This window comes from Lynx canadensis, chromosome B3 (genome assembly GCF_007474595.2).
Source record: "Lynx canadensis isolate LIC74 chromosome B3, mLynCan4.pri.v2, whole genome shotgun sequence".
In the NCBI taxonomy this organism is placed as follows: domain Eukaryota; kingdom Metazoa; phylum Chordata; class Mammalia; order Carnivora; family Felidae; genus Lynx; species Lynx canadensis.
The window spans coordinates 129,491,908-129,515,483 of record NC_044308.2 but is presented as its reverse complement, the minus strand read 5'-3'; the positions used below and the strand labels follow the sequence as shown (position 1 = coordinate 129,515,483).

Sequence of the window (23,576 nt, the reverse complement as noted above, 5' to 3'; positions counted from 1 at the left end):
ATTACACCTTAAAAAAAAAGAAAATCCTTTAATTTGTGAACATGTGGATGAACCTGGAGAATATATGCTGAGTAAAATAAGCCAGAGGCACAAAGGACAAATACTGACTTGAAAAGAATATTTGAATTGTTTTGGCGTAAAAGAATTACTAAACAACACCTGTAAGATATCTCTACACATGAATAGGTAAATACATCAGTAAAAACGTAAAGGATATGAACAGCTAAGACAGAAATGAAAACCCTGCAGTTCCATAACTATATTAATACATGCTCAGTTTCTAATACTAGGTAAATTAAAATTAATACAACAATATACTACATAAATTGATAGAAAAATCTAATTCTGGAAAAAACAAGTAAGACTATATTGCTGTAATGTGTACTAGAGTTCAACTTTTAGTATCTAGTAATACTGAAAATTCTCCCAACCCATCAATTCCCATGATAAAATTTCTGCATTTGTTAAATTTTAGTAGTAGGTGCATAGATTTTCTTTGTGCTTGAAATTTTTCATAATGGTACATTTATTTATTTATTTATTTATTTATTTATTTATTTATTTATTTATTTCTCTGTTAGAGCACAAGTAGGGAAGAGGGGCGAGGGAGAGAGGGAGACAAAATTTTAAACAGGCTCCATGCTCAGTGCAGAATCTGATGTGGGATTCGATCATCCCACAATTATGGGATCTGGGATCGTGACCTGAGCCGAAATTAAGAGTTAGATGTTCACCTGACTGAGCCACTCAGGTGCCCCCATAATGGTACTTTTTAAAAAAATAAATTTTACTTGTTTTTAAATATATTTATTTAAATTCAAGTTAGTTAACATACAGTGTAGTATTGGAAAAAAAACAAACTTTTAGAGCTTATGAGCCATTAGATTGAGGAAATGCAGTATTCTCTTGACTGAATCACGTATTAACATCAGAGAGAGGGTGTATCTCAGGTCTCATGACTATCCAGTGGGAATTCTATTCCCTGAATTTTAATTCCTCTTTGGAGACATACCAAGATTCTCATGGAAATGACTCAAAATGTCTCCAAGCTTATCAAACACTCTTTATAGTATTAGAAATAGGTATGTATTTAACATCTGCCCAAACAGCCATTTATTACTTGATGTTTGTTCAAATTGTTTATCATCTTTCTACTAATCTAATGTTTACACCCTTATTAAAAACATCCTCTCATAGTATGAAAATATCTCTATTTCTGAGACAAACATAGTATGAAAGGAATGACTTTATGGTTTGCATTTTCAAACGAAACGGATATAAAAAACAGATACTTTTAGCCCAATCTTTGCCACTCTTCCTATGACTTCCAGTTTGTGATAATGCATTTACCAGGAATGATATTGGTCACAGATTAATTACTACCATGAAATGTTTTAGAAATGCTATCCTCATAATATGTATGGGAACAGACATTCGGCTCCACTCCTTAGCCAAAATATAAGGCTATTAAAGTGATCAGTGATGGTACACTGACTTTTCCAGGACAATCTGGGTGTATTGCTATCAGCCTGGGATGCCATTCGGTTTAGCATCTGTTCTGGATTTTTATTTGCTTTAAATAAAGCATTATTAGTGCACCGCTGCATTTTGCTTATGATTACACAATGATAAATTAAGATGGGTTTGGTAATACTCCTACTTTCTCGCGTGGTCTCCATAATAATTTAGGAGAATCACATGCACTTAACAGAGTTCTCACTGTAAAAGGTGCTTATATCTAAAGGATGATTACCTATATCTATCCCTATTCTCTCTGCCCTTTCCCCAAAGCACTAAACTCTTCTTGAAGAACACTTGAATAAAATAACTAGTACTCTGAGACACCAGCAGTGAGGGGGAGTTAACTCTTGTGCTCTCCTTGGAGGAAGGGGGCTGAAATAACTTCTTCACCCTGGCTTGCCACTTGCACCAGCTGGTCACATCACTGTCCATGCTTCAGCCTGCAGTAGGCACAAGTTTGCCTGGTCACCATTTGATGGCTCGGTGCTGAGTCTGAAGAATTGTAGATTTGGTTTCTCCGTGATATGCGTGGGGATGCAGGCTTCGATGTTGAGCCGTCAAACAGAGATAGCTGTCTGAACACACTTGCTCTGGAGTTTTTTTGGTCATTATTTACATGACATCATTCTAAAGCTATTTATTTCATTGTGCGGCAACACATTTTTTTTTAAAGAACTCTTTTGATTGCAATGAATTCAAGAAAACAAAAATAAATATTTGAGAAAAAAAATTAGGCACTACATTTTCCATTTCTCTGGAAAGTTGACAATATGTGTGTTTTTGTGCAAATGTCAGTTAACCTTTCCCACACTCCACAAGGAGTGCAGTGACACCTATGCCAGTTGAAATCTAGAATTTTCACATTTTCATCTACTTTCAAAGTTAGAGTGCTAAGCAAAATAAGTCAGCCAGAGAAAGACAAATATCATATGATTTCACTCATCTGTGGCATTTCAGAAACAAAACAGATGAACATAGGGGAAGGGAAGAAAAACAAGATAAAAACAGAGAGGGCGACAAATCCTAAGAGATTCTTAAATGCAGAGAACAAACGGAGGGTTGCTGGCGGGGGTATTGGGTGGGGGATGGGCTAAATGGGTGATGGACATTAAGGAGGACACTTGTTGGGATGAGCACTGGGTGTTGTATGTAAGTGAACAAGCACTAAATTCTATTCCTGAAATCATTATTACACTATATGTTAACTAACTAGTATTTAAATAATACAAAAAATAAATAAAAACAAAAAGTTAGTAGTTGTGTTTCCAAGTTGGCCTAGCCTCTGTGAAGGTGCTCAGTGACCTCTGTCTCCTGGTATTCCTACCCAAGTATAGTCCCCTCCACACAAAGGCTGGTCAGTATGACAAACAGCAGAAATGATGGCATGGCACATTCAACATTAGGTTAGAAAAGACTATGATTTTCATCTTGAGCACCTACTCTTTCTCTCTCTTTTTTCCTCTCTCTCTCTTTCTCTCTCTTCTTGTTCTGGGGAAAACAGCTGCTATGAAGAGGCTCACATAGGGAGAGACTAAAGCCTCTGGCCAATAGCCAGACAGGAACTGTGGCCTGCCAGCTACTATGGAAGTGAGCACGCTAGCAAATTCTCCAGCCCTAGGTGAGTCTTCAAATAATTGCAGACCCTGCCAACAGCTTGATTACAACCTTGTGAGAGATCCGGAGCCAGAACCACCCATTTAATCTGTTCCTAGACTTTCAATGCTCAAAAACTGAGCTGTTTCAACTAAAATTTTGAGAAAATGTATTCTGCAGCAAGAGATAACTAATACACTATTTAGGAGACTATGACAATCACAGCTATTAAACACATATAGCTATGGAAAGTGCATTTACATACCATCCTGTGAAGCTTGACATTTCATTTACATCAAGCGACTGTTCTAAATTAACGTCTCTTACTATCTACTTCAAGTTTTCCTGGGAATGCACAAGAAAATAAAACAATCTCTGTTAATGTGTTCGACTGTTAATAGGACTTTGCAAATAGTTAGATATGCCAGATTAATGTCACTCTAGGAGATGATTTAATTAGAAAATGGACTAATTTCATAATGGTTTAACATTTTTAATTCTATTAATAGAATTAAAGTCTTTGATGTGCATTTTGCTGAAAACAAAACATTGTGAATGCTGTTGCAATTCAATTAAAAAGTTCAATAGATGATAGAATTATTTGGTTTTGAGGTGACAATATGCATGTCAAATTCAGTTTAAAGTAAAAAAAAAATCAGAAACTTAGTTTGATAACGATGGAATATATAGAAATTAAGAGATTTGGAGCAGAAATGTACTTAAGGGTTGATTATTTTGTGTGTAGACATAACTTATAACTGTGTCCATGACATAGGGATGCTCTAGTTACTATAGTTGCCTATATTTATAATTATTTGATATACATAAGTCTAGGATAACTAAATAAGAGAAGTTTGAGATGAAGCTGACCTTGAATGCCAAAAAGTACTTCAAAAATACATACATATTTTCTCATATTTTCACATTCTTTTGCTTGTCTTTTTTTGTTGTTGTTTGTTTTAGGTTGTCAAATGATCCTTTGAAATATTATTTTCATTTCTAGTTCTTAACTAGCTGGGCATTCCACTGCACCACTATTCAGGTCTCCTATCATATCATGAGGGTCACGGTCATCACCATTGCAGCCACAGATCGGGGAGTCCCCAGGATCTCTTAAATGGTTCCAGGGAGTTCTCTGGCTAAAGATTGGTGCTGCCTCTGTCAGGCAATGTTGACAAACTCATCAAAAGTGATTATTTCCACCGTGCTTAATGTTTTTCTGCTTCTTTCTGTCTCTTGGCAGTTCCTTGAGGGCTTTGATAATCAGGGCAGAGGCAGAAGGTAGCTCTTCAATCTGGACCTGTCTGTTCTGAACTGTCAGTTTCACTGTCATCCTCAGATCCTTCCAATCACCAGTTGCCGTGGCGATGTCATCACCTACCATTTTTAGAGACAGACCCAGTGGCCTGGATCTTGGGGCCAGGGCAGACATGGCATTATGACTTTGATCTTCTTGGGGTCGAATTTAGGCAGCATGGTGTCGATTCCAGAGGACCAAAGAGAGTTGCACCTTGGCCTTCTCCCAACCAAAAGCCAAAAGCTCTTTTGCTTGTCTTTAGTTTGAAATTGAGAAAGCCTTTGGTAGTGCAATATCTATATTTTGCAAAACATTCGAAAGAGTAAATGGCAATAATTAATTTGGCAAGTCTTCCTTGTAAAATTAATTATTGTAGGATTTAATTTATATTTATAAAATTTAAAAGGAGAATATTCTAGGGGCGCCTGGGTGGCGCAGTCGGTTAAGCGTCCGACTTCAGCCAGGTCACGATCTCGCGGTCCGTGAGTTCGAGCCCCGCGTCGGGCTCTGTGCTGACTGCTCAGAGCCTGGAGCCTGTTTCTGATTCTGTGTCTCCCTCTCTCTCTGCCCCTCCCCCGTTCATGCTCTGTCTCTCTCTGTCCCAAAAATAAATAAACGTTGAAAAAAAAAAAATTTAAAAAAAAAAAAAAAAGGAGAATATTCTCTCAGCAAAACGTGCTGTGAGTTTGGTAAGTATCCTAACACCTACAGAGTTAAAAACATTATGATCTACAGAAAATAATCAATTGAAGATTGATTTGTTAGTTTATTCATTTATGTATGTGGTATATATATACCTATGTACGTATTTATTTAGTAGCCATAAAGTTCAATTTTGAAGAAAGTTGCAAATAATTTTACAAAAATATTAAAATAATAAAACCATGTCAACATGTATTAATTAGAAAAAATTCCACTGAGATATTTCTGAATGGCTAAGAAACTAAAATATGATTAAGACTCTGTTTTAATTGTAGAAATAAGACTCAAGAGCAATTAACCAACTTATTCTTAAATGTTGAGAATATCAATATAAAACCATAAATACAAAAATAATATTAATATAACATATAATGTGTAATTATATAATATACATTATATATGTACATATCAATATATACATGTAATGTAATAGGATATAATATGAATATGGATATCAATATAATGAACTTTCTTGTTTTTCTTTATAATAACTAATTATGTTATGGGTATTTTTATTTCTGAAATGAAAACTTTATTAAGACTAATTTATAGATCTACCAATATATTAAAATAATTTTTGGATCACCAAATGTTAAAAAATTATTTTATTTTATTATTTATTATAATTTTTAAAAATTTTTAAATGTTTATTTACTTGTGTGACAGAGACAGAGAGACAGAAACAGAGACAGAGTATGAGTGGGCAAGAGGCAGAGAGAGGGACACAGAATCCGAAGCAGGCTTCAGGCTCTGAGCTGTCAGCAAAGAGCCCAATGCGGGGCTTGAACTCACAAACCATCAAATCATGGCCTGAGCTGAAGTCGGATGCTTAACTAACTGAACCACCCAGGTGTCCCCCAAATTATTTGATTTTAAATATTTTTAGTGATCCTATTCATTTTAAAACTGCTTTGCTTTAGAGAAAAAATAAAGGATCACCCCAGTTATTTTAGACCTATTTTACAAGTCAGACTGTAGGCCAGTTCTGTTGACCAAAGATAAACACCTCCCCACTGAGTGATAAGAATTGAATGGTAAGTAGTAATTGGTATGAGATTAATACCTTCTTCTTTCCAAATATTGTCTATTTTTATAAAATGTGATTTAAGTTCCTGTAGCAGAAAACATTTGAAATTATTTATATAAGTATAGAAAATAGTCAAAACTTGGGTTGAAATCAATTTAGGTATAAACATAGCCAATATAATAAGCTGAGATCTAGCCTTGTTTTTCAATCTCATGGAGTGAGCTTGAATTTATATCTAAGATTCATCTTAAATTTCACTCAATCATTATAGGAAATGTCCTGATTTCTCAAAAAGATTCACATCCAAGTGTGAACACTATTTTTGGAAGTACTGTGGAATGGTAAAGGCAAAGTGAGTTAAGCAATCAGGAGGAAATTTAAAATCCTGAAACAATCCAGAAGAGAAGTGGATAAACATGGGAGAAAAAAATAAAGAGACTCTTAGAAATCTGGGACTTGATTGTTTGCCCTTCCAGGGAGCTTTTGTCTTGACAGTTAAGTGTGGATGCCTTTGATAATATTTTAAAATATGAATCTTTCCATGGTTGTGAGTTTCCCGGATTGTCTACAAACTGACAAACCCCACAGACAATTTATAATCATGGGTCCAGAAGGAAAGGCTCACTTTTATTTATCAGTAATTGACATTTCTTTTTCAACCAGTGAAAGGCAGTGCGATCATTGCTTAAGATCATCCCTTGTTCAGTAACAGAAGAACTGTAGCTGGGAGCCCACAATTCTCCCTAGTCATCCCCCTCTCTCTCCTCTTCCCCAATAAATAGAAGGTTTTCACATTATTCTTAAAAACTTGTCAAGGGGATAAATCCAACATCAACAATATATCTCAATGGGCCATCCTCAGTTCTTGAGGTCTTCTGGAAGACTCACATTAGGGCAACATAGCTTGTGGCTAATGCATACTTCATTTGCACTGCATTTCCTGAACATGAGAATGAATTATTGCAAGACAAAATGAAGCGAATTCTTCCCAAATCCTTGACATTCTGTAGGGGAGTATACAAGACAGGTGGGATAGCCCATCCCACCTGTTCATATATATATATGAACAAATGTGACACTATTGTCTGTCCTTTTACTCGTGTTTTTGCCCACAGTAACATTAGGATATGATTTAAGATATGATTTAAACATTATAGTATTTATTCTGCTTAATTTGATGCCACAGACATAAAATCAAGACTGCTTTAAAATAAACTCAATATATCCTAGGAAGAGAGCTATCTTTCAAAAGACGAGATTTAGTTAGAAATGATATAATGAGTATCCATATAGAAATCTGTGCTTGCATGCCTCTGTAACATCTTTGTGTTTTTACTATAGCTCAAAGTCAAATAGAAATCAATAAAATCATTCTTATGTATAAATTCTCTGTTTCACATTCTAAAACAAACATCACAGGGAAAGCGCTCTTTTTCCCAGAGTTTTGTGCCTGACAAGGTCAACCTCTAGATGATGGTGGAGTATGAAATCAAGTTATCAATAAAAATGTTTATGATGCAAGGATACATACATCCCCAAAGAAGTTTGACTATGAAAGGAATCACGTGCTTATGTTTTCCCTATCACACTATTTTAATTTTTTTTTAACGTTTATGTATTTTTGAGAGACAAAGAGAGACAGAGCGTGGGCAGGGCAGGGGCAGAGAGAGAGGGAGACACGGAATCCGAAGCAGGCTCCAGGCTCCAAGCTGTCAGCACAGAGACCGACAGGGGGATCGAACTCAAAGACTGCGAGTTCATGACCTGAGCTGAAGTCAGAGGCTTAACCGACTGAGCCACCCAGGTGCCCCTCCCTAGCACATTATTTTAAAAACAATCATTTGCTTTTAAAAAACAAATCATTGAAAATTGATTTAAAACAATTTAAAAAATCATTTAAAATCGTGATTATTTCTTAAGAAAAGTTACCAACATATCTTAAAATATTGTTACAATATATCTTACTTTTAAAACTAAAGTCTATATTTACCTGCCCTATTATTTCAATAATCATGACTTTATATGAATCCCATTTCTTTAACACTTATGGCCATTTACTTGGTTATGCCATTGATAAACCTAATAATTTGTTAGTAAGGAAGAGCATATCTTACATCAACAGAGCAACAACAGAAGAAACTAATAAGTAACACACTTCTCCTATTTTTCTTTTTCATGATCTAGGAAACAGAGCTTATAGGGAATTATCTGGTGTTGCCTTCCTGCTGTGTAATTTTGAGTCCCTCTTAACAGACTCTAAAATATCACTGAAGCACCCTGTGCAGGAGATTCAAACTATTGAGGCAGGTAACGCTTCATTTTCCACCAGCTCTTGTTGAAGAGAGGTCATTGAAAGAAAAAAAAAAAAAAGGAGGAAGCTCCATCTTCCACAATGTAGTTAACATTTGACATTAAGTGAAAAATATCCATTCCTTTCCTATCCAGAGCATAGTGAATGATGTCAATAATGCAGCAAATGCAATCATCCAGAAAACTTGTCTAGAGCTCTCCATGGCTACCCTTTGTGTGGGACAAACTGGAAAGGAACTGGGTATACCAGTGAGAGCCTCCAAATGCTCACCTTAAGTTTACCCCTGTCCCCTGGGACATTCGGGTTTGTCTGGAAATATCATGAAGGCCTGGATCTCTTGTGAGAATTTTCAGCACTTCAGGCTCCAGTCTCAGCTGGAAATCCTATGAGCAAGGTCTTTCATGTGGTGTTTGAACATTTTTCACTCCAGACTCTGAAAGAAATGGAAATAAACCTTGCCTATGTTTATTAAAGCCCTAGAAGGGAGGTTGAATTTCAAGACTCCTCGTTCAGAACGGTGAAAGTTCAGTTTGGGAGTGAAAAGAAATAATAAAAATTATTCTCGCCCTACCTGAGTTCTTCTTCAAGCTGACCTCCTCATTCCTAATGGGGATCCGTGATGCTGGCAGCATGATATTTGTGCGAGTGATTATTTTTCCATGATTATTTTCTTTACATTTATTCATATTCTTCATGACAGGCAACGACAGCTTTTAGGAGACATAGAATCCTCCTAACAGTAGCTCTTGTTTATAAGCAGATCATATCCATCTGCAAATTACTGTATTCCGGGGCATTTTCAAAATCACATTGTCATTTCAAGTACATAAATGCAACTAAATATTACAGTATTATGCAGTGGGATACCATAATAAGAGCCAGCTCTTATTCCCAGTATGAGCTTTAACTTCTTAACTTGGCACATGTTTAAAGTTTAAAGTACTTTCATCTACATTATATTCATTCGAAGTTGCAGAATGAATTATTTTTATTTGTAAGACAACAGAAATTTTTATTTATTTTATTTTTTATTTTCTTTGTAGAATTCAGTGATTTATTCTTTACATAAAACACCCAGTGCTCATCACAACAAGTGCCTCCTTAGTACCCATCACTCTTCTGGCCCATCTCCTACCCATCTTCCTCTGTCAACCCATAGTTTGTTCTCTATCGTGAAGAGTCTCTTGTGGTTTGTTTCCCTCTCTTCTCTTTCGCCCCATTTACATATATTCATATGGTTTGTTTCTTAAATTATGCATGTGAGTTAAATCACATGGTATTTGTGTTTCTCTGATTGGCTTATTTCACTTAGCGTAATAACCTTCTAGCTCCATCCATGTCACTGCAAATGGCAAGATTTCACTCTTTTTGATGGCTGGGTAATCTTCCATCACACGTGCGCGCACGCGCGCGCACACACACACACATACACACACACACACACAGCACCTCTTCTTTCTCCATTCATCAGTCAATGGACATTTGGGCTCTCTCCATAGTTTGGCTACTGTAATCAACGGGGTACATGTACCCCTTTGAACCTGTGTTTTTTGTATCCTTTGAGTAAATACCTAACAGTGCAATTGCTGTACCATAGGGTAGTTCTAGCTTTAGTTTAAGGAACCTCGATACTGTTCTTCAGAGTGGCTGCACCAGTTTACATTCCCACCAACAACGCAGGAGGGTTGCCCTTTTTCTGCATCCTTGCCAGTATCTTTTGTTTCTCATTTTGTTAATTTCAGTCATTCTGACAGGTGTGAGGTGATACCTCATCATGGTTTTGATTGGTATTTCCCTGATAATGAGCGATGTTGAACATCTTCTCTTGTGTCTGTAGCCATCTGGATGTCTTCTTTGGAAAAGTGTCTATACTATGTCTTCTTCCCATTTCTTAACTGAGTTCTTTGGGTTTTTTTTTTTGGGGGGGGGTTGAGTTTGAGAAGTTCTTTATAAATTTTGGATACTAACCCTTTATGAGATATGTCATTTGCATATGTCTTCTCATATTCCATAAGCTGCCTTTTAGCTTTGTTTATTGTTTTCTTCACCGTGCAGAAGCTTTTTTTATCTTGATGAAGTAACAATAGTTCATTTTTGCTTTTGTTTCCCTTGCTTCAGAAGACATATCTGGTAAGAAGTTACCCCAGCCGAGGTCAAAGAGGTTGTTGCCTGTGTTCTCCTCTAGGACTTCGATGGTGTCCTGTCTCACATTGAGGTCTTTCATCCATTTTGAATTTATTTCTGTGTATGGTGTAAGAAAATGGTCCAGTTTCATTCTTCTGCATGTTACCATCCATTTTTCCCAACATCGTTTGTTGAAGGGACTGTATTTTTTCCTTGGATAATCTTTCCTGCTTTTCAGAGATTAGTTGACCAAATAGTTTGGGGTCCATTTCTGGATTTTCTATTATGTTCTATTGATCTGTCTGTTTTAGTGACTGTACCATACTGCCTTGATGACTACAGTTTTGTAATACAGCTTGAAATCTGGAATCGTGATGCCTCCACTTTTGTTTTTCTTTTCCAGGATTGTTTTGGCTATTCAGGGTCTTATTTGGTTCTATACAAATTTTAAGATTGTTTATTCTAGCTCTGCAAAACTGCTTGTGGTATTTTGATAGGGATTGCATTAAATGTGCAGATTGCTTGGGGCACCTGGGTGGCTTGGTTAAGTGTCTGACTTCAGCTCAGGTCATGATCTCATGGTTTGTGGGTTCCATCCTTGCATTGGGCTCTGTGCTGACAGTTCAGGACCTGGAGCCTCCTCTTTCTCTGCCCCTCCCCCGCTTATTCTCTGTCTCTCAAAAATAAATAAAAAACATTATTTTTTTTAATGTGTAGATTGCTTTGGGTAGTTTAACAATGTTTTTTCTTCCAATGCATGAGTACGGAATTCTTTTCCATTTGTGTGTGACCTCTTCAATTTCTTTCCTACGTATTCTATAGTATTCAGAGTACAGATCTTTTACCTGTTTAGTTAGGTTTATTTCTAGGTATCTTGTTTTTGATGCAATTGCAAATGGGATAGATTCCTTGATTTTTTTTCCTGCTGCTTTATTTTTGGTGTATTGAAATGAAACAGGTTTCTGCATGTTGATTTTATATACTGTGACTTTGCTGAATTCATGTCTTAGTTCTAGTAATTCTTTGGTGGAGTCTTTGGGGTTATCTACAGAGGATCATGTCATCTGTAAACAGTGAAAGTTTGACTTCTTCCTTGCCAATTTGGTTGCCTTTGATTTCTTTTTGTTGTTTTATTGCTGAAGTTAGACTTTAAACACTATGTTAAATAGTAATGGTAAGAATGGATATCCTTGTCTTGTTCCTGACCATAGGGGAGAGTCTCTATTGTTCCACATTGCGGGTGATATGAGCTGTGGGTCTTTTGTTTATGGTTGTTATGATGTTGAGGTATATGCGATCTATCCCTACTTTGTTGAGAATTTTTATCAAGAATGGATGCTGCATTTTCTCAAATTATTTATCTGCATCAATTGACAGGATCATATGTTTCCCATTCTTTCTTCTATTAATGTGATATATTGCGTTGATTGATTTGTGAGTATTGAACCAGTCCTGCAACCCAGGAATAAATACCACTTGATCATGGTGAATAATTATTTTTAATGTACTGCTGAATTCGATTTGCTAGTATCTTGCTGAGAATTTTTGCATCCATGTTCATCAGGAGTATTGGCCTATAATTCTCCTTTTTAGTGGGATCCTTGTCTGGTTTTGCAATCAAGGTAATTCCGGCTTCATAGCATGAGTTTGGAAGTTCTCCTTCTATTTCTATTTTTTGTAACATTTTGAGAAGAATAGGTAGTAACTCTTCTTTAAATGTCTGGTAGAATTCCCTTGGGAAGCCTTCTGGCTCTGGAATTCTGTTTATTGGAAGTTTTTTTTTTTTTTTAATTTCTATATCATTTATTTTGAGAGAGAAAGAGAGAGAGAGAGAGAGAGAGAGAGAGAGAGAGACAGAGAGAGAGAGAGAATCCCAAGCAGGCTTCACATTGTCTGTGCAGAGCCTGTCATAGGGCTCAACCTCATCGTACATTTTATTATTCAAATCCTAACAATAACTTTGTAACACAAGAGCAGTGTTATCTTTGTTTTACAAATATGTACATCGTTATGCTTCAAGAGGGCAGTGGTGTACCCAATATGCAACTAAAGAGTAAAACTTTAGAACTGACTGATTCTATAGCATGGAATTTTAGCTATAGTATATGCTGTCAGGTGTGACGGAAACAAAGTAGAGATAATGTGAATTTTCCTATTAAGTTTAGGTTAATAAAGCTGAGAGATCTTTCCAGGGAGTCTATAGTGCTCAACTGAAAATAGATGTTCATAGTGGCAGTAAGCAAGCTTATCCTTCAAGCTTCTAGGATGAAACAGAGACCATCTGGAGAAAAACAGTCTTTCCATTTTAAGTCAAGAGCATAACGCTTGGAAAATAATTTAATCTGGACCCATTTTATTTGATATAATAACTTATTAGATATATTTTTACATTGTACAAATCTTACTGTTCTTAAAAACCCTAAAATGGGTCCAAGTGATTATCCTTAATTAACTGTCGTTTTTACATGCTCTGTGTGCCTCTGAAAGGAAAATAGAAATATTTTTCTTAAATTACTCTTCAAGATTTTGCAGCTGATCCCAGAGAAAATTACTGTCAAATATGTAAGAAAAATTTAAAAAGGTACGAGATCTCTAGTTCTGGTCCTGCTTATTTCTTGTATTAGCCTGGCTAAATTTCCTACATAATCTCCCTCATTTGTAAAATGGAAGCAACATTAGATCATGCTTCATGAGACACGAGATAAGGGAGAATGAATTTATTTTTCCCTCAGAGGAATATTATAAAGTAAGTCATAATATCCACAATTCTTTTCTCATTGAGATACAATCTGCCAAAAAGAGGATGAAAATAGGTCCCTTACACAAGGCTTGTGATGGAAACAGGCTACTGTGTAAGCCAGTGTGGCAGGCAGGCTTTTCATCCTCTGTGCGCATTTCTAGAATAAACATTCTCCTCTGTATCTTCAGTGAAAGCATTTTGACACTATGAAGAAAATCTAATGTTTGACTGACAGGATTCTTTGGTTTTCAATTAGTTTCAGCTGTTTTGGAAGCAGGCGGACACAACTATATTTTAACAACATCATTTGCCAAAGGAATCAAAACCACAATATCCATAGGGATTACAGCTGACTTAATGCATAAATTTCTGTTGAACCCTTTCTTTAATGCTTCTTCTCACCAACCTTTTCATTTTAGCAGTGCACCTACGATCGTTTAATTTTTTGATGGGAAAAATAGGGAGGATGAAGCCATTTTGGAAACTTTCCATATATTTAGATAGAAAGTTAAAAGTGTATGGAGAAGTAATTCAGAAGATATTATTCTGAGGACTATCTTTAAGTGTTTTGTCTACCTCAGACTTGAATTCTCAAGCTCTGTAATTATATACCTTCTTAGGGGATTTATAAATCAATTTTTCTTCAACAGATTGATAATTAGATAAAGCAATAATGTAACTATTTTGTGAAAAATACTTCAAGCTATTTGATTCTCAAAATAAGGAGTTAATGATATAAGAACTTACAAAATACCGTAGGCCATTTAACTAATGAGAGGCAATCAATCAACTATTTCTTCAACAAGTGCCTCTTCTCTTTGATTAAAAGAGTTAAACTTGCTGAGAATATTTTGAAATTGGGGAGATATCAATGTCCCCTTTGTATACTAAATTAATGGGGGAAAGGAAAAAAAAACTAAGAAAATATTTTAGATGAAAGCATTGCAAATAAATAGTGCACTCGGATGATCATCGAATAACCTTTCCTGTGCCTTTCATGTGTAGCTGTGGGAATGTATTAATCTTTAAAGCCCTCTTACATTATAAATATTGCTTATGGCACAAATCATGCAAATTTATCCCCCTTTCATTACTTCAGAGCTTCTCAGGTCAAGAGTTATCATTCAGACAACATCAACTATTTCCACTAAACCGTATTATATATCTATGTCAGTTCATATTCAAATGCATGATGTAGCACCACGATAAATCCTTCCTGGCCTTTGGCAAAGGTGGTAATGTGAGGCCCTGTTTAGAAGAGAGGGGTTTATGGTTTAAGTGCACAGTTCCCAGGGAGTTAAGCAAATAATAAGCAACCCTGTCGACCAAAGAACTTTTAAAATATCAGGAAACAACGCCAATGGTGTTAGGACCAGGATCCCTTGAAGGAAACTGTCCTATGAATACCTATTAGAAAGGGTAGAATTTTCCACTCAGCTTTCAAAATGTGCAGAAAGAAACAACATACTAGAGCAAAATTTATGATAAAATGGAATGTAAAAGCACCATCTAGAACTGCTACTAAATAAATTTATGAAACCTCAAGAGTCAAATGTTCTCTTATGAACATTACTCCTCCCTGGCTTCCAAAGATGCACACACCCCTATCACATACCCAGTGTAGTCACCCAACTCCTTCATTAAACATTTCAAATCTGTTTAAATCCTTAGTAGATTGTCAACTCTAAGAGGGCAGGGAAGCCTCCCAAGCAATGAGAAGTTGTAACTTAAAACAAACAACAAACAAACAAACAAAAAAAGTTTAAAGCATTATTCAGTATAACTATTATGTATAATGAATGCCATCCTTTTAAGGACAATAATCTGGGAAGTTCATATACTTGTTACAATTATATAACTCATTTTGGGGATTATTCTTAAGAAGTTCCTCTAATTTATAAGATAATTCAAGGATTTAGGAGGGAAGAGGGCGGCGTAGGAGGATGCTGGGCTCACCGCGTCCTGCGGATCACTGAGATTCCACCCACATCTGCCTAAATAACCCAGAAAACCGCCAGAGGATTAGCAGAACGGAGTCTCCGGAGCCAAGCATAGATGAGAGGCCCATGGAAGACGGTAGGAAGGGCTGCGAGGCGGTGCACACTACACGGACCGGCGGGAGGGACCTGCAGCCCGCGGGCCAAGCAGAGTCCCCAAGTCCAGCTTGCAAAAGCGGAGGGGCCGGACGGAGTGTGTTCCAACAGCAAGCGGGACTTGACATCTGGAAGGTTATAAGCTAACAGCTCTGCTCGGAGAGCGGGAGGGCTGGAGGACAACGGGAGGGAGAGTTGTTGAGCCTCGGACGACAGAGCTCAGCTTGGCGGGGAACAAAGGCGCTCGCCAGCGCCATGTCCCTCGCACATCCCCCAGCCAAAATCCCAAAGGGAACTTGCTTGCACCGCGCAAACACCCAACGCTGTGCTTCTGCGGATCCATCCCTCTGGCGGGTGTGACTCACTCCCAGTGCCACAGGGCCCCTCCTGAAGCAGATCACCAAAGGATAAGCGAGCTGAGCCTGACCCTTCTGCCCCTGTGCACCTTGCCGATCCACCCCAGCTAATACGCCAGATCCCCAGCACCACAAGCCTGGCAGTGTACAGGTAGCCCAGACAGGCCAGGCCACCCCACAGTGAATCCCGCCCCTAGGAGAGGGGAAGAGAAGGCACACACCAGTCTGACTGTGGCCCCAGCGGTGGGCTGGGGGCAGACATCAGGTCTGACTGCGTCCCCACCCACCAACGCAAGTTATTCAAGACAGCACAGGGGAAGTGCCCCGCAGTCCCGCACCACACCAGGGACTATCCAAAATTACCAAACGGAAGAATTCCCCTCAAAAGAATCTCCAGGAAATAACGACAGCTAATGAACTGATCAAAAAGGATTTAAACAATATAACAGAAAGTGAATTTAGAATAATAGTCATAAAATTAATCACCGGGCTTGAAAACAGTATAGAGGACAGCAGAGAATCTCTTGCTACAGAGATCAAGGGACTAAGGAACAGTCAGGAGGAGCTAAAAAATGCGATAAACGAGCTGCAAAATAAAATGGAGACAACCACAGCTTGGATTGAAGAGGCAGAGGAGAGAATAGGTGAACTAGAAGATAAAATTATGGAAAAAGAGGAAGCTAAGAAAAAGAAAGATAAAAAAATCCAGGAGGATGAGGGAAGAATTAGAGAACTAGGTGATGCACTAAAGAGAAATAATCTACGCATAATTGGTATTCCAGAGGAGGAAGAGAGAAGGAAAGGTGCTAAAGGTGTAGTTGAAGAAATAATAGTTGAGAACTTCCCTGAACTGGGTAAGGAAAAAGGCATTGAAATCCAAGAGGCACAGAGAACTCCCTTCAGACATAACTTGAATCGATCTTCTGCACGACATGTCATAGTGAAACTGGCAAAATACAAGGATAAAGAGTAAATTCTGAAGGCAGCTAGGGATAAACACGCTCTAACATATAAAGGGAGACCTACAAGACTCATGAATGATCTCTCTACTGAAACATGGCAGGCCAGAAAGGAATGGCAGGAAATCTTCAATGTGGTGAACAGAAAAAATATGCAGCCAAGAATCCTTTATCCAGCAAGTCCGTCATTTAGAATAGAAGGAGAGATAAAGGTCTTCCCAAACAAACAAAAACTGAAGGAATTCGTCACCACTAAACCAGCCCTACAGGATCCTAAGGGGGATCCTGTGAAACTAAGTACCAGAGACATCGCTACAAGCATGAAACCTACAGACATCACAATGACTCTACACCCGTATCTTTCTATAATTAACACTGAATGTAAATGGACTAAATGCGCCAACCAAAAGACATAGGGTATCAGAATGGATAAAAAAAACAAGACCAATCTATTTTCTGTCTACAAGAGACTCATTTTAGACCTGAGAACACCTTCAGATTGAAAGTGAGGGGATGAAGAACTATTTATCATGCTAATGGAAGTCAAAAGGAAGCTGGAGTAGCCATACTTATATCAGACAAACTAGACTTTAAATTAAAGGCTGTGACAAGAGATGAAGAAGGGCATTATATAATAATCACAGGGTCTATCCATCAGGAAGAGCTAACAATTATAAATGTCTATGCGCCGACTACAGGAGCCCCCAAATATATAAAACAATTACTCATAAACACAAGCAACCTTATTGATAAGAATGTGGTAATTGCAGGGGACTTTAACACCCCACTTACAGAAATGGATAGATCATCTAGACACACGGTCAATAAAGAAACAAGGGCCCTGAATGATACATTGGATCAGATGGACTTGACAGATATATTTAGAACTCTGCATCCCAAAGCAACAGAATATACTTTCTTCTCAAGTGCACATGGAACATTCTCCAAGATAGATCACATACTGGGTCACAAAACAGCCCTTCATAAGTATACAAGAATTGAGATCACCATGCATACTTTCAGACCACAATGCTATGAAGCTTGAAATCAACCACAAGAAAAAGTCTGGAAAACCTCCAAAAGCATGGAGGTTAAAGAACACCCTACTAAAGAATGAGTGGGTCAACCAGGCAATTAGAGAAGAAATTAAAAAATATATGGAAACAAACTAAAATGAAAATACAACAATCCAAACGCTTTGGGATGCAGCGAAGGCAGTCCTGAGAGGAAAATACACCGCAATCCAGGCCTATCTCAAGAAACAAGAAAATTTCCAAATACAGAATCTAATAGCACACCTAAAGGAAATAGAAGCAGAACAACAAAGACAGCCTAAACCCAGCAGAAGAAGAGAAACAATAAAGATCAGAGCAGAAATAAACAATATAGAATCTAACAAAACTTTAGAGCAGATCAACGAAACCAAGAGTTGGTTTTTTGAAAAAATAAACAAAATTGACAAACCACTAGCCAGGCTTCTCAAAAAGAAAAGGGAGATGACCCAAATAGGTAAAATCATGAATGAAAATGGAATTATTACAACCAATCCCTCAGAGATACAAGCAATTATCAGGGAATACTATGAAACATTATATGCCAACAAACTGGACAACCTGGAAGAAATGGACAAATTCCTAAACACCCACACACTTCCAAAACTCAATCAGGAGGAAATAGAAAGCTTGAACAGACCCATAACCAGAGAAGAAATTGAATCAGTTATCAAAAATCTCCCAACAAATAAGAGTCCAGGACCAGATGGCTTCCCAGGGGAGTTCTACCAGACGTTTAAAGCAGAAATAATACCTATCCTTCTCAAGCTATTCGAAAAAATAGAAAGGGAAGGAAAACTTCCAGACTCATTCTATGAAGCCAGCATTACTTTGATTCCTAAACCAGACAGAGACCCAGTAAAAAAAGAGAACTACAGGCCAATATCCCTGATGAATATAGATGCAAAAATTCTCAATAAGGTACTAGCAAATCGAATTCAACAGCTTATAAAAGAATTATTCACCATGATCAAGTGGGATTCATTCCTGGGCTGCAGGGCTGGTTCAACATTCGAAAATCAATCAATGTGATACATCATATTAATAAAAGAATAGATAAGAACCATATGATCCTGTCAATCGATGCAGAAAAGGCCTTTGACAAAATTCAGCACCTTTCTTAATAAAAACCCTCGAGAAAGTTGGGATAGAAGGAACATGCTTAAACATCATAAAAGCCATTTATGGAAAGCCCGCAGCTAACATCATCCTCAATGGGGAAAAACTGAGAGCTTTTTCCTTGAGATCAGGAACACGACAGAGATGTCCACTCTCACCGCTGTTAACATACTGTTGGAAGTTCTAGCATCAGCAATCAGACAACAAAAGGAAATCAAAGGCATCAAAATTGGCAAAGATGAAGTTAAGCTTTCACTTTTTGCAGATGGCATGATATTTTTCATGGAAAACCAGTCAGACTCCACCAAAAGTCTGCTAGAACAGATACATGAATTCAGCAACATCGCAGGATACAAAATCAAAATCAAGGTACAGAAATCAGTTGCATTCTTATATACTAATAATGAAGCAACAGAAAGACAAATAAAGAAACTGATCCCATTCACAATTGCACCAAGAAGCGTAAAATACCTAGGAATAAACCTAACCAAAGATGTAAAAGATCTGTATGCTGAAAACTATAGAAAGCTTATGAAGGAAATTGAAGAAGATATAAAGAAATGGAAAAACATTCCGTGCTCATGGATTGGAAGAATAAATATTGTCAAAATGTCAATACTACCCAAAGCTATCTACACATTCAATACAATCCCAATCAAAATTGCACCAGCATTCCTCTCGAAGCTAGAACAAGCAATCCTAAAATTCATATGGAACCACAAAAGGCCCCAAATAGCCAAAGTAATTTTGAAGAAGACCAAAGCAGGAGGCATCACAATCCCAGACTTTAGCCTCTACTACAAAGCTGGAATCATCAAGACAGCATGGTATTGGCACAAAAACAGACACATAGACCAATGGAATAGAATAGGAACCACAGAACTAGACCCACAAACCTATGGCCAACTAATCTTTGACAAAGCAGGAAAGAGACAGTCTCTTTAACAAATGGTGCTGGGAGAAGTGGACAGCAACATGCAGAAGATTGAAACTAGACCACTTTCTCACACCATTCACAAAAATAAACTCAAAATGGATAAAGGACCTGAATGTGAGACAGGAAACCATCAAAACCCTAGAGGAGAAAGCAGGAAAAGACCTCTCTGACCTCAGTCATAGCAATTTCTTACTTGACATATCCCCAAAGGCAAGGGAATTAAAAGCAAAAATGAACTACTGGGACCTCATGAAGATAAAAAGCTTCTGCACAGCAAAGGAAACAACCAACAAAACTAAAAGGCAACCAACGAATGAGAAAAGATATTTGCAAATGACATATCGGACAAAGGGCTAGTATCCAAAATCTATAAAGAACTCACCAAACTCCACACCCAAAAAGCAAATAACCCAGTGAAGAAATGGGCAGAAAACATGAAGAGACACTTCTCTAAAGAAGACATCCAGATGGCCAACAGGCACATGAAAAGATGCTCAACGTCACTCCTCATCAGGGAAATACAAATCAAAACCACACTCAGATATCACCTCGCGCCAGTCAGAGTGGCCAAAATGAACAAATCAGGAAACTATAGATGCTCTAGAGGATGTGGAGAAATGGGAACCCTCTTGCACTGTTGGTGGGAATGCAAATTGGTGCAGCCACTCTGGAAAACAGTGTGGAGGCTCCTCAAAAAATTAAAATAGACCTACCCTATGACCCAGCAGTAACACTGCTAGGAATTTACCCAAGGGATACAGGAGTAGTGATGCATAGGGGCACTTGTACCCCAACGTTTATAGCAGCATTCTCAACAATAGCCACATGATGGAAAGAGCCTAAATGTCCATCAACTGATGAATGGATAAAGAAATTGTGGTTTATATACACAATGGAGTACTACGTGGCAATGAGAAAGAATGAAATATGGCCCTTTGTAGCAACTGGAACTGGAACTGGAACTGGAACTGGAGAGTGTGATGCTAAGTGAAATAAGCCATACAGAGAAAGACAGATACCATATGTGTTCACTCTTATGTGGATCCTGAGAAACTTAACAGAAACCCATGGGGGAGGGGAAGGAAAAAAAAAAAAGAGGTTAGAGTGGGAGAGAGCCAAAGCATAAGAGACTCTTAAAAACTGAGAACAAACTGAGCGTTGATGGGTGGTGGGGGGGGGGGGTGGGAGGGAGGGGAGGGTGGGTGATGGTATTGAGGAGGGCACCTTTTGGACGGAGCACTGGGTGTTGTATGGAAACCAATTTGACAATAAATTTCATATATTGAAAAAAAAAGACAATTCAAAAGGTAAAAATATGTTACTCAATCTGAGTATTACTGGGCCTACCATGTATTACCTAAACTTGACTTAGAATGATAAGAGCTAACACTCATTTACTTTGATTAGACACAAGTCACTGTATTATTGCTCCCTAAAGCTTCATGAAGTTAGCTATTCTCAATGTTTTCATTTTGTAGGCGAGGAAATTGAACTGGGGGGTGTGAAGGTCACATAGCTAGTCCATGTAGCAACTGTGGCTCGACCCCAGGAATCTGTCTCTGATTTCCATGTCTATATTGCCTCAAGGGATCCATACTGGAATACAGATTAAAGACAAAAATTTACCCTCTTTGAAGAAATTAAAAATAATTTATTGAGGACAAGGACCCAAAGCAGTGTTCCAGAGCAGGAACAATTTTATTGGAATCAATGTCTACTTTCAGCCAGTCAGGGGGAAAAAGAAAATAAAATTCTTGTTAGGAGACGTAAAGCTTGGCATATTTGCAAAGGAAAGAGTTATATGACCTTATATGTGCATTTCTTATAGATCCTGGGCTGGCCTCTGACACGAGTCAGTGTTAGGAAGACTTGCTTTTTTTCCATGATGATGATATAATGATGATGCAAATGAAGATGAAGAAAAACAGTTTCCTCTCGTAAGTTATAAACTAAACATAAATATGGTTTATTAGATGACATGAAACAAAAACAATGGCAGATAATTAATCTTTGTATATTCAGGTTTATGGAGGAGAAAATATGCAAAACTGGAGAGCTAAGCTGAGTTAAAGGTGGTCCAAAATACACAACATTTTAATAACTGGGTGACCTACTCTGCAAAAGCTTATCAGTGCCCTTAATTTAATTTATTGCAAAGAAGATAAACAGGGTCGAGTGCGTCACTCTACCTTTAGAAGCAGGACTGCATCTCACCCAGAGGAATCCTGCAGTTTTTTATAAGCATGACTGTGTGGCCTGGGAAGTGTTTATGGCAACTCCTGATGAAGTCCAGAGATTAAACACAAAACAAAGCAAAAGTAATAATGAGAAGAAGCTTTCAATTAGTGATGAGATTTGATAGGGTGGCCTCATTTTCAATTTCTGTTCCTACATTTGGGCCAACAACACAAACGGGGGTAGCATGCAATTTAAACCTGAAACGACTGATCGAAGCACTGTAATTATTTTGAGATACCTCTATATAATCCATTGCTGAATTCAGGTAAGGGGACTTCAGTTACAGTTTCTAGTTTGGTCTAGAATACTGTATAATTTGAAAATGTTCTGGAAGCTTTCTGCAAAGATTCCTCTTTAAATCATTTAAATTATGGATAGTACTGATGACTTCCCAAACTTAGTTGAAATAGTAGGGCCTGATCATCTTTCAACATGAAAGCTGACGTTCGTATCATGCGTACATATGTGTAGCCTTAAAGGGCCCCAGGCTTTAGTCTCTCTGACTCAGGGAACCTAGAGAGAGGACACAGCTGAAGGATGGGGACCGGCAGTCTCAGAAGGTCCATTCTGGGCCTCCATCCTCTGTGCACTGATCCTTGTTGAACAAAGGGCACCTTAGGACCCCTGCCAGTCCTTATTATCCAGTAGAAACTATCCCCACTTTAATCCGTATCTCAGATCCCCTACCTACAGACTTAAAGGCACACATCCTTGGTCATACGACTCAGCAGCAGTTTAAACTGTAAGAGTAAAATCTCAATAGGCATTGGGGCGCCTGGGTGGCGCAGTCGGTTAAGCGTCCGACTTCAGCCAGGTCACGATCTCGCGGTCCGTGAGTTCGAGCCCCGCGTCGGGCTCTGGGCTGATGGCTCGGAGCCTGGAGCCTGTTTCCGATTCTGTGTCTCCCTCTCTCTCTGCCCCTCCCCCGTTCATGCTCTGTCTCTCCCTGTCCCAAAAATAAATAAACGTTGAAAAAAAAATTAAAAAAAAAAATCTCAATAGGCATTAAATACTCATCTTTCATTTCAAAACATGAAATTGAAATATAGGATTCTAGTATCAATGAACTTCTTGATTTTACATATAATATATACACATGCTCTACATTAAATATATATCTATTTTTGCACTTAATACTAGCACAGGTACATTCTTTCCCTTCCATAATGCTTTTAAAAACAATGAGTCAGTAAAGCAGAACTTAACCTATACTTTTGAGTTTTCAAGGCAATATCTCTAGCTTGGATGCCCTAACGTTTTCCCTCAACCTGTTTTCCTTCCATGGAGATGCCAGCACAGACCTCTACCTAAACCACTTCTCCCTTTAACATTATAAAAAATGGCAACAACTTAAAATCCCTTTAACTAAATTTAGTTTCAGTGAATGTTAATTCTATAGACACAGTTCTCTAAAGCATGTGTCTGGTCACTTAGAAAACATGCACCACGTGTTTTTGTTTCCTCTTGCCTTGTTATATGGCAGGAATATTTTTCAGTACCAAAATCA

General features: G+C 37.8%; 1 long non-coding RNA gene across 1 annotated transcript; it reads right to left on the bottom strand.

The window, feature by feature from the left end:
* Positions 1-11,460: 11,460 nt before the first annotated feature.
* Positions 11,461-21,449, bottom strand: LOC115517268. The gene is made up of 3 exons (XR_003969758.1): positions 21,437-21,449; positions 20,980-20,982; positions 11,461-11,568 (listed from the first exon to the last, which is right to left on the bottom strand). It is a non-coding gene; the product is annotated as an uncharacterized LOC115517268 (long non-coding RNA).
* Between the last annotated feature and the right edge of the window lie 2,127 nt (positions 21,450-23,576).